The following is an 11,245-nucleotide window of genomic DNA, read 5'->3' on the forward strand; positions in this document are numbered from 1 at the left end:
ACACATCTTGGGATATGGAGAAAACATGTGCTTTAATTTCAAATGAAAATGAAGAGAAGCATTACAACAAAATATCTGACTTTGGAATGAGTCTTAAAACACTTAAAATCAAATGAATAAAATGTGCCTTTTAAAAAAAAACAAAAAACCATTTCTATTTTAAAGCACTGAAAGTTCTGTTATCCTTCAGGATATCACCATCACTCTCCTCCTGACTGTCTTTTTTCTAGTGGGAAAACACCAGAATTGCAGTGAAAATATAACATTAACAAGGTTTATTCATTTAATTTTTCAAGTTTGGCGGGCCGGATTAAAACGTTTAACGGGCCGCGTGTGGCCCCCGGGCCGTAGTTTGCCCATGCCTGGGTTAGGCCCTGGGATTCTGGAAAGCGCCTTGAAACAATTTTGATTGTATAAGACGCTGTATAAATAAAGATTGAGATTGAGATTGAGATTTTGATCACTTGATAAAGAAAAAGACCAATATGGGTAAGAGAACGTGTAAAAAAAAAAAATCTTTATTTTCAGAAACCGTGGATAAAGAAGATTGGAGGAAGACTTGAATGTTTATTAAGGAGCAGTGAAAGACCAATACCTTGGGTCCTGTGGAATGATGTTTTGGATCAGGTCTGAAGATATTTCTGCTGTGAAGGTTGTCTGCACAAAAAATAACTGAATGTGTGAATATAAATGATGGGATGTACCATGAGAATAAGAAGAAAATGCCAACAAGAAAAAACAAGAACAGAATTACAATTAAATAAGATTGAATCCTCATTGTCTTCTGTAACATTTGTTGCTCATAAAGGTTTTATGTCTGATTTAATGGTGTCTCTTTATTGTAATCAAAACCCTGTAATAAAATATAAAATAGAAATTTTATTTAAAAAAATGTATTGATGTTACTTGACGTTACTGACCTGATTATGAAAACAGAATAAAAATAAGGTTAATAGCTTATTTCTTTTGGTGCCTGGGGTGGTTTGGAGCCACAGGCAGCTGCTGGTCCTGGTGGTGGGACTGATGGTGGGGCTGGTGGTGGGACTGGTGTGGGTGCTGGTGGAGGGTGGGGGGATGGGGGGGCAGAATATCTTGAAATAAAGAGTAGATTTTGCTTATTGTCGTGCTCAATGCAGTAAATGTGGCAGAACTGAGGGCTGTTTGTTGTGTCCTATAATGATGGTGGGAGGAGGCACTGCGAACACACACACACACACACACACACACACACACACACACACACACACACACACACACACACACACACACAGAAAGGAAGATGGAGGACCGTGTGGAAGCGGCGGAGCGGACATCCAGCCTGCTGCACCATCACTGCTGAATGAAGGTTAGTTCTCTACTGGTTCAGCGGGCTTTTGCCTCTCTGTTACCGGACGCCTGCAGCAGCGCACCGCGGTGCGTCAGCTCCGGGTGGCCGGCTGCTCGTGCTGTTAACGGGGCTGAGTAGTGACGGTTTTGTCGCCGCTCGGTTCGTTGACTGTGAGGAGTGGCTTCCCGGACAGATAACTGCGCTTTAGATTAAATACCAGCCAGGAATTCAGATGGACAGAAACGGAGCACCAGCTGCACGGTCGGAGCTGTGTGGGCTGACAACACAGAGGCCCGGTTGTTGCGGGTCCAGAGGACCGGCAGGGCTCACCATCTCTGGCTACTGCTGCTGCAGGATTTGATTGGTTCAAACCAGGTTGTGCATGTGATGCAGACCTACACGGAGGAGTTTGCAGACTGGGTGGACTGGTGCTGCGGGTTATTGTACAGTCATCTCCATCCGGGTGGGAATTCACATTTGTCCTTTTTAAACGTGGAGACCCGTTAAAAAGGGTGAATTTCACTCAGCACATGTATACCTGTTAAGTTCATAATAAGCTATGTGAGTGCACATCAAGTTATATTTAAATAAAGACAACCTACAATAACAGAACCTGATTTTTAGGGATTCTTTTTTAATATGGAAAATAATATAAATGACTGAATGAACAGTCTGACAACTGAAATTCTAATTAAGGTTTCCCCAACTGTGACATTTTCCCAATATTATTAGAGCGCTTCCAGTTTGATGACTGGGTTATAAAACCTGCACTAAAATCCAGCACAGTGGTGGCTGACTGGATCAGATGGGGTGCTGTCCACAACTCAAAGCTACGCAGTTAACAGCAGGTTTATGGTCTCCATATACTGCTTTGCGCTGTTCTCTGATCGCTTGTTAAGCTTTAATTTGATTGTTACCACTTTGCTCTGCAAACCTGTTAGGCATATTGTTTTGTTATTGTTATAATGGGGACTAGGCAATTAATAAATGTTGGATGAATTTCCAGGAAATTCCATCATTGCTTAGTTTTACATCTGATCCTGATGTATAACAATGGAAGTGGACTGTCAGAAGCATTGTTTAGGATATGCAAACAATAACAAACCCTAACCCCAAGTTGAAAAGTGTACCTCAGTAATAAATCTGCACCATCTTTTTGGATGAATGTACCGAGCACAGGTTTGGGGGATGAAGAGAAGCAATTTTAAGGGTGGAACCAGATGCACTTGACTTGAAAACCGTCATTGAAAGCCACCGCAAGCTAATGCTGCTACCGAATGAGACTGTAGCTTACATAATCACCATACTGCATTGTTGGTGTTTTGAGATGTATTCTGTGCAACTGTGCAGCTCAGTTGCAGCTCTGTACCATGCTGTATTCAGCCAGTTTGGTGTCACGCAGCTGACACACCCCATGGTGGAAACTATGGCAACACATGTTTGCCGTTCAAAAATGCTGCGTTGAAATGAATTCTCTGATATATTTTGTGGAAACCCAAGTGAGACTTTGTGTTATGACTGGATGTGTGTGTCAGGCACCTGCTCATCAGTGCTGAAACGTGTGTTTGTGCTTGTTTATTTTCTCTTCCAGGAGAACAGCATCAGTCTGTTACTGCCCAGTGTTTGCAATCACTGAACATATGTGTCCTTCACATTCTGTCATCAATGTTTTTGGTTTAGGATGACAGCCATGAGCCTGGTCTGAGAAAAGCCTGGTCCAGAGGGGCAGATAGCTGAGACAGACCTCAGGCTCACATATAAAATCACACAGTCCCTCTACAATGTTTAGATAAAACACTTAAGCTACTTGCATTCAATAAGCTGCTATAACTGCATATACTAATTAATCAGATGTTCTGCGGAAACAGAGAATAATTGTATTTAGTGTACTGATGTGGACAGGATGGTCAGTGTCAGTGGTCCAAATGGTCTGTGTCCCCGTCTGGACTGTGTTTGATGGATGGCAGCCGGCAGTCGAACAGAAATGAAGTCAACCGTTTTGAGCTGTAGGGGGGCAGGGTGCGTGCATGAGTGTGTGCATGCGTGTGTGTGTGGTCAAACCATATTTTCACTATATGAATACTGTTTTCGTATGAAGACAAATTCAAACACGCATTTCATGTTTTCATTAGAATTTATTGTAGATTTTCAAATTGTTCAGACAGAAACTGAGGCACCATATGAGAATCAAAATATTCCAAATATTGTAAGACCATTTATATTAATTCTGGTCATCTGGTCACGTGATCAGCTGATCGGCCCCCTGTATGTGCTGATTGGCTAAATTGATCCTGTCTCAGATGCTCCTTTTGTAATTATTGGCTGATTCATAGATACAAGCGTTGTCTGCTGTCCCCAGTGTCTTTTCTCCACACATTCAATCATTGTGTTCTTCCTGAAAAGGCATTGAATACTTTAACACTTTTTTGTGAGTAAGAGGAAAACTGTGTCTTTTCTCTCCGCTCCAGCGTTCCTGACCTTTCCCCTCCTCCCATTAGTGTTGACAGGCCAGTCGCCCGCAGGCATCATTATACCTGAAACATCCCCCTAGTGTATCAGCTGCCGTCGCTCCGGCATTATGATGATAATGAGGGAACCTCAGGCTGAATGTTTTAGAAAGTTCGATGTCACACATTGTCACATGAGATCATGTGTGATGCAGAAGTGGGATTTATTTTTTCCCGGGACTTTCCTCTTGTGTGTGAAGACATATTTTAACAATCTCAGCAGAGCACTTTAAAACAATCTTTCTGTCTTCATATTCTTCATCAAATCTGACACTGCGAGCGATGTGGTTGCTGGTGTGAGCGAAACCCTAAAATGATACCGTGACATTTGGTTTTGAAAGTTCAAAAGGGACTATTTTTAATTAGCAAATGTACGTTTTAACTTTAAATGCAGTTATTACATTTTTCCTTTACTCCTGGCTGACAGTAATTATATGTGTAAATGTGGAAATCTGGCCTTTTATGATATAGAAGCCTAGTTACTGAGAGGCTTTGGTGATTTTTCTCCCTGGCTTTTGTGTGTGTGTGTGTGTGTGTGTGGAGGGGGTGGTATTGTAAGTGCATTCTGCCTTTCGGAGCATCATAGAAAAAACCTCTACTGAGTCCAGACATGTTGGTGGTTTCAGGCTGATGACTCAGAGAAAAGGACACAACCGGAGAATCTGGGAAATGACTGGGAGATGCTCGGCAAAAAAGACAGTCTCATGATAATAAGCAAAGTGGGATTTTGTCCCATGATCGAGTGAAGAGAGCCAGTGAATATAGCAGATGTGATGACTGACACCAAAAAGCAGTTCTGAGTCTTGGTCTTTGTCATATCAGTAGAATCCAGTCAGCATGTGAGAGGATCAGCACCTCACCAGCACCTCAGGAAACAGAACCAAACACCCGATGATGTGCACAGCCTGTGTGAGCAATGCACAGCTGAAACCTGCATGAGAGCACGCGGAGTATTCCTCAGCTCCTCTCCTATTTTCAGAAACACTAATTAGACATACAGATATAATTACCCACAGTTCATTGCGTTACAGGTGTTAGATCACCATTAGCATGTAGAAAACAATAAGGCAAAAATACAACAACAGCTGGTGATAATCAAGGTGTTACATGAATGCATCATGAATAAAACCATAGTAGGCAGCAGTGAAATCTGATATTATTGTTGTTGCCTTCAGTCTTGTCGATCAGCAGAGCTCAGGCTGCTGCTGTCTCACACCTCTGCAGACTGCAGTGACAATTATTTTGTGCACTCTTGTGTTGGGAAAGCTGCATCCAGCAGAGACAAAGCTTCTGCTGTAGGCTGACTTCCACAATGCTGCATCGGTAGTCATGATCATAAAACAGGACCTTGGACATCCTCACTGTTTTCTTTACATCTAGACAAACCTCTGCTCTGTCTTCTCAGATGACCCAGGCTGCAGTTTCTGCAGAATTCTTTGAATGTTTTTTCTCATCGATCTTGCTGCACATTAGCTTTAGTGTTAGCCTGTTTCCTGTGTGGCAGCTTGAGCTCAGCTGGCTGCTCAGTTGGGAGGATAAAACAAGTGGACACCCTGAGCTGACCTGAAAAAAGTGGTCCTTTGCCACCAACAAATAATTTATTTTTGTTAAGGGAGGTTCCTTCTGGAGTGTTTGAGCAATAACTGCCTTTGTCCAGAGACACCTCGCAGACTCAGGTCAAAGCAGCAGGAAACGGTAGAGGCCGAATCCATCTGCTAATATCTTTAATCATCCATGTCTTCCTGCCAATGTAAAACAACTCCTCATCTGTCTGCTGCTGAGGCTCAGAAATAAATGATAGAGATGATTTTGTCTCTGTGATATAGACGGAGAGTTCGGATGAATCTGTGAAGTCTGCAGACTCAGCAGCAGTGTGGAGAAGCGTCAGGCTTCAGCTTCACTCTGTCCAAATGTGAAGAAATGTTCTGTTGAAATCTTGATTTCAAGCTGTCCTGGATGTTTTTTATAGAGGGGAATGTTGTGTAGAGGTTACCTGTTTGGAGTGTACAGGAAAATTGGCCTCCCTGGGGTAAATAAGTTTTTTAAACTGAATAGAATTGTTTGTTTGTGTGATAATTATAATCTTTAGTATTCACTTCATTTCAATTCACCTTTCTTTATAAAGCATCTGTTACAATCAAGATTGTATTCAGGCTCTTCACAGAAACTTAGAGCAAACAAACAAAAAGCAGTGGCAGAGAAAAATGCCCCTTAACAGGAGGAAACCTTGAGCAGGACCAGGCTCACCAGCCGGCTGCTGATGGACAGAACTAGAAGGGGAAGAGGGAGGGAGAGCAGGGGGAAGGACAGAACAAGAAGAAGAATACACAGATACATCATACAAAGTGATGCAGACCTGCTGTCTGAGCTACAGGTTGACCTCAGGCCTAATGACCCCTCCAGTTTTACACCCACATCTATAGCTAATTGTACACAGTTCTCTTCCTAATGTAATCACATGGGTGATATATGTGTTTTTCCTCTGGCTACTTCCCCTCATCAGTTAAACTAATTTGTGATTATTATATAAGTGATTATTTATTAAGATTTAGATTTGTATTATTACTACATCTTGTCATGACTCTGACTTAAGTTGCGAGAGCAGAACATGATACTAATCTCCATAGAAACACATGACAGGCGGCAATTATATCAGTCCTGTCTAACATTACATTATTATATTATTATACTACATTATTTATTTCATCATATTTTACATTAGTTGCAACTGAAAAGAAAATTATAATTGCTTTAAACAGAACTGCAGAATTATTTTAAGAGTACTGTCTTACATAGGTAAAAAGAAACTAAAACGTTACACAATTACGTGCTTTTTTTACTGATCATTGCAGGCTTTCAGTCACAGCCCAACTGTTAACATGTCTGTTTTGGGAGACCAACGAATATAACGGATATTGAAGTAAGGTAAAGATGGCCGTGTTAGAGTAGGAGCATCTGAGGCAGATCGGAGGTAAATAAACTGCATTATGCAGCACTTCAGTCATCTTTGACCACCAAAAGCACTTTACATACCAAGTCTGTATTCACCTACATTCAGTCACCACTGACCGAATGGCCTGGAATAAGATGCAGCTTCAGCACCTTCTTTGTGAGGTCTTGCTCAAGGGCACTTCCATATGTAGTACAGGAGTTGAGACTCTGTCCGCGCGTTCAGTAATATTAGTTGTATCTGATATACATACCAGTGTTTGTTGAGTCATGTGATGTCGCCTTTCCTTTTGTATGCTGTTAAAAATAAGGAACATTTTCCTCCAGGATTCATAAAGTTGCTTCAATCGTTCTGTGCTCTGACTGACGTGAGGAAATGTTTTTGGAGCGTTACATTGTGAACAGAAGTCGATCGTTCAACAGTGAAGGAAGAGATGCTGAAACTGGGACGCAACCCTCAGGTGTCTGTATTCCGTCTGTATTCAGTCTGTCTTCCTGTCTGTTCTGCGATGATTCTTGTGTTACTTTCCCAGTTCAGCCTCCTTTAACTCAGACTGCAGAAAACATGTAAATCAAGCCGTCTGCATTTCTCTGAACCACACTTGCGGCATGTGAAGAGCCGACTTCAAAGATGCTGCAGGGATAATCACCCCAATTTTTCATTTTGAATATTTTATGGCCTCTTATTTTATTAATAAGCAATGCAACCGTGGTTGATATTTACTGAAAACAGACAATCTCGCTTTTTAAGTGTTTGCTGGTACATTTTCAGGTCAAATACAGGTTTCAGGAAGGCTCCTCGAAAATATCCTTCCGTGCCCGATGTTCAATAATGACAACAATCCCACCCCAATCAGTCAATAACTGGAGAAACACCCTCAGAGAGCCCAAACCCCTGGCAAGCAGGTCATTTACTTACATATTCTGACATATCCGTAGTACGATTTACATAATCTACACAGTATATAGTCAACAGGAATACAAGGTTACGAAATATAGCAGATTGCTTGATGATCAAAGCCCCTTGGATTTGTTCTTTGGGGGATCAAAGGTCAAAATCCCTCCGGAATTCAGAACATCACCGAACTTTAATGAGCTCTTCCCCGGCCTAATTTTTATTTAAATCTATTCGTAACCTTTGTGAGTTTGCTCACAGTCGGACTGAAGTAAACAAATGCTGGCTGTCACACCACCTCCTTGGCAGAGGACGTTATCTTACACGTTCACATTTAGTCCATCCTTCAATATAAACACTTATAAACACTTCCTCAGTTTCACAACACAATGTTGATTTTAGAATCTGGTCTATCATTAGTTTGGCTTTTAAACATCATCAAAGATTGATCTCTGGTTTCCATGACAACCGCTCCTGCTCCCAGAGATGGAGCGGTGGAGGGAGGTTTGCATGGTGCAGCAGTGGTGACATACTGCAGCTTTGCTGGTCAGAGTAAGGTCAGAAAATGATGTCCTGCGGCCCTTTCTGCCTCCTGAGTCTGTTTCTGAGCTGAAACAGCGACCAACACGACGCTGATGGTTAGGGGAAAATGATAAATGTTCAAACATAATCACATTTTCTCTACAGTGCAATAACAAACAGGTCTCCCACACAGGTTTCTAATCCCATCTGATGCTTTTTGTCGTGTCAAATCATGCTCATTCGTGTTTGTGGTGCTTTCCTGTGACATCATACTCGATACCAGGCTGGACAAAAAGGCAAACCAACCCCCATTTTTCAAACTTTGATGGTGTGTCTGTTTATAGTTTCCATGCACACAACATTCGTAATCTTTGTAGTTAAAAATGTTGCATATTTGGGAATATATTGTATATTAGCAATTTAACCAGAATTCCTGCATTTTGACTGTCCACAGTGAACTCGGGCACTCATTGCATATTTTTGGTCACCAGCAGGTGGAGTTAAAACATGTCACTGCAGTCCTGGCACATTAAATGAACAATTCCAGCAGTCGGAAACACGCCAGCATTCATTTTTCCTGTTTTTAGGTTTTATGTAGGATAAAAACATTGAAATAAATGAACATGCATGCAAATACTAAAATCTGCCACAGCAGAATATCTTTAATCTCCCTTAACATATTTTTATAAGCTATTTTTTTCCAATACTGTTTTTCTTTAGATTCATGTTTTTATTTGATTTTTTCATCTCTGTTTAGACATAGATCTCTTATGCTGAATGATAAATAGTTAAATTGGGCTGATTCTACAGTGTTCCACGAGGTTGTTCTCCTGATGGACATGATAACAGCGAATGAGTTCCTTTACAGTGTTCGGAAATTATTTATTTCTACATGTTGTTCAGCACGTGTGAAATTTGTGATTCATGGATCACTTTAAGTATTGGTCCTGCTATGTCAATTTGAGTCCATCTGGGTTGCATAATGTCAGGAAAAGGTTCTATAAGTGATAATAATGTAAAAACATTGGAATAAATCGGCAACTCCAAATGGGCTGCCCATTAAATCTGGAATAGTTTTTAACATTCTAGCTCTCAGAATGCTGGTCTACTTGTGGTGCCCAGAGTCTCTAGGGGTAGAATGGGGGGCCGAGCATTTACCTACCCCCCCCCCCTTCCTGCTGTGGAACCAGCTCCTTTCGCAGGTAGAAGGTTAAAACCTTCCTCCCTAATTATCAATCAATAATTTGGTTTTAAGGTTTTAAGTTTTAAGTCTCCTCTCCTCTCCTCTCCTCTCCTCTCCTCTCCTCTCCTCTCCTCTCCTCTCCTCTCCTCTCCTCCCCTCCCCTCCCCTCCTCTCCTCTCCTCTCCTCTCACTATATTAGCATGATGTATGTGTGTTCTCTTCTCTATCTGTCCTCCCCCTGAGAGACATTTTTGGATTGTAAGAGATGCTGTCCAAATAAATATGAATTGGATTTTTTTTTATTTGACTCTGGGTAAAATAAAAATTGCTGTTATTAGTATTTGATCTCCTCCTCCTCCATCATTTTCAACAGTACTGGAATTGAAAGTTTTTTTGTGTTTTGTTGATCAAAGGATGAATATAAGTTTTTTTCCCCTTTTTTAGACTGAAACATTATTTTCTACTTCTTTGTAGCGTTGTTGTAGATTATGATGAAGATACAAATGTTTCCCCAAATGTTTACCTTATATCTGAAATATTTCTACAAACAAAACTGATTATTTGCATTTCACCAAAACAAAAGAAAGAAAAGTGAAAGCAAAGCAACCATTGAGCCTTGTGTCCTTGTCTCTAAACTAATCTGGAGGCAGATTGTTGTTCCAGATCTTGAGCAGAAGTGAATTAGGTTATTACTGAGCCATGTTTCCTTGCAGAAGCCTTTCTCTGCAGATACCTCCCAGGCATCCTGGAACATTTGCGTGTCCTGCTTTTTGGATACCGTAATTTCCGGACTATAGAGCGCACCTGATTATAAGCCGCATAATCTAATTTTAGAAAGAAAATAATTTTTTTTACTTTTTTACCGCACTGGATTATAAGACGCAGGTATCCTACGTAGTAATATAAAAAATTAGATCGAAAACATTCAGTACCGGTATATGTTTTTATTACCGTAAGAGACGAGTCACTGGCGAGTGACAAACAGACAGGTAAGAAACAACAGCCACTCTTTTCACTTGTATGTTTATACAGAGACCTTATTTTTATCACCTCAGGATTTTTGAACTTTTCTTTTAATTTAATCCGTTTAGCAACATAAACAAATATATTCTATTTTTTTTTCTAACAGTGTCTGTAATGCAGCTACCTTGAAATATACGTTTGTATCAGCTACATACAAATTACATTGTTTATGCTTTTTTACTCAAACAATGAACAATTTTAAATTTAAAAACCCCCAATGGCCCACCTCTAAAATCTTCTATTTTCATCTCGGTGGCGATTGCTTTTGCCTTCTGTCTGATTTGTACAGCGGAAATACCGCGGCCGCCTGCTCTCTGTGTGTTGACCCAGTCTTCCAGAACATTTTCAAGCTCGGGCCACCTGCGATGTTTACGTCTAAAAGCTTTTATCGTCTTTTTGCTTTGGATCAGTTCTTCAGTTCTTCAACTTCTCGCCATTGATTACCGTAATGTATGCCAAGATTATGCACGGCAGCTCGATTTCCTTCTTCAACTGCCAGAGTGATCTCTTTTAACTTAAAAGTCACATCATATGCTTTTCTTCTAGTATTTTCCACGTTGATGAGGGTTAGTAAAAATGCCAATAGTTGTGATAGTGCACCACGAAAAAAAACCATAAATAAGCCCCACCGTAGAATAAGCCGCAGTGTTTGAAGTGTAGGAAAAAAGTAGCGGCTTATAGTCCGGAAATTACGGTAATAATGGTATCTTTCTGGCAGACAGGCATATGGGTGGTTTGCTTCAGAGCTGAAGGATGATGTCAATTAGTCCTGTGACTAATTATTGTCATCAACTGTCTGATTACATCCATTTTACAGCAATACACACATGGTAGTTGTG

The 11,245-nt window shown here is 40.8% G+C and overlaps 1 protein-coding gene across 1 annotated transcript in view; it reads left to right on the top strand.

Annotated features, from left to right (window-relative positions):
- Window positions 1–1,221: 1,221 nt before the first annotated feature.
- apba1a (amyloid beta (A4) precursor protein-binding, family A, member 1a) overlaps window positions 1,222–11,245 on the top strand; it is a 35,043-nt gene continuing 25,019 nt past the window's right edge. The window contains exon 1 of the mRNA XM_029829996.1: window positions 1,222–1,345. The gene's annotated coding sequence lies outside the window, so the exon portion shown is untranslated. The remainder of the gene's footprint in view (window positions 1,346–11,245) is intronic.

The sequence above is a fragment of the Takifugu rubripes genome, chromosome 21, assembly GCF_901000725.2.
Source record: "Takifugu rubripes chromosome 21, fTakRub1.2, whole genome shotgun sequence".
Taxonomy (NCBI): Eukaryota; Metazoa; Chordata; class Actinopteri; order Tetraodontiformes; family Tetraodontidae; genus Takifugu; species Takifugu rubripes.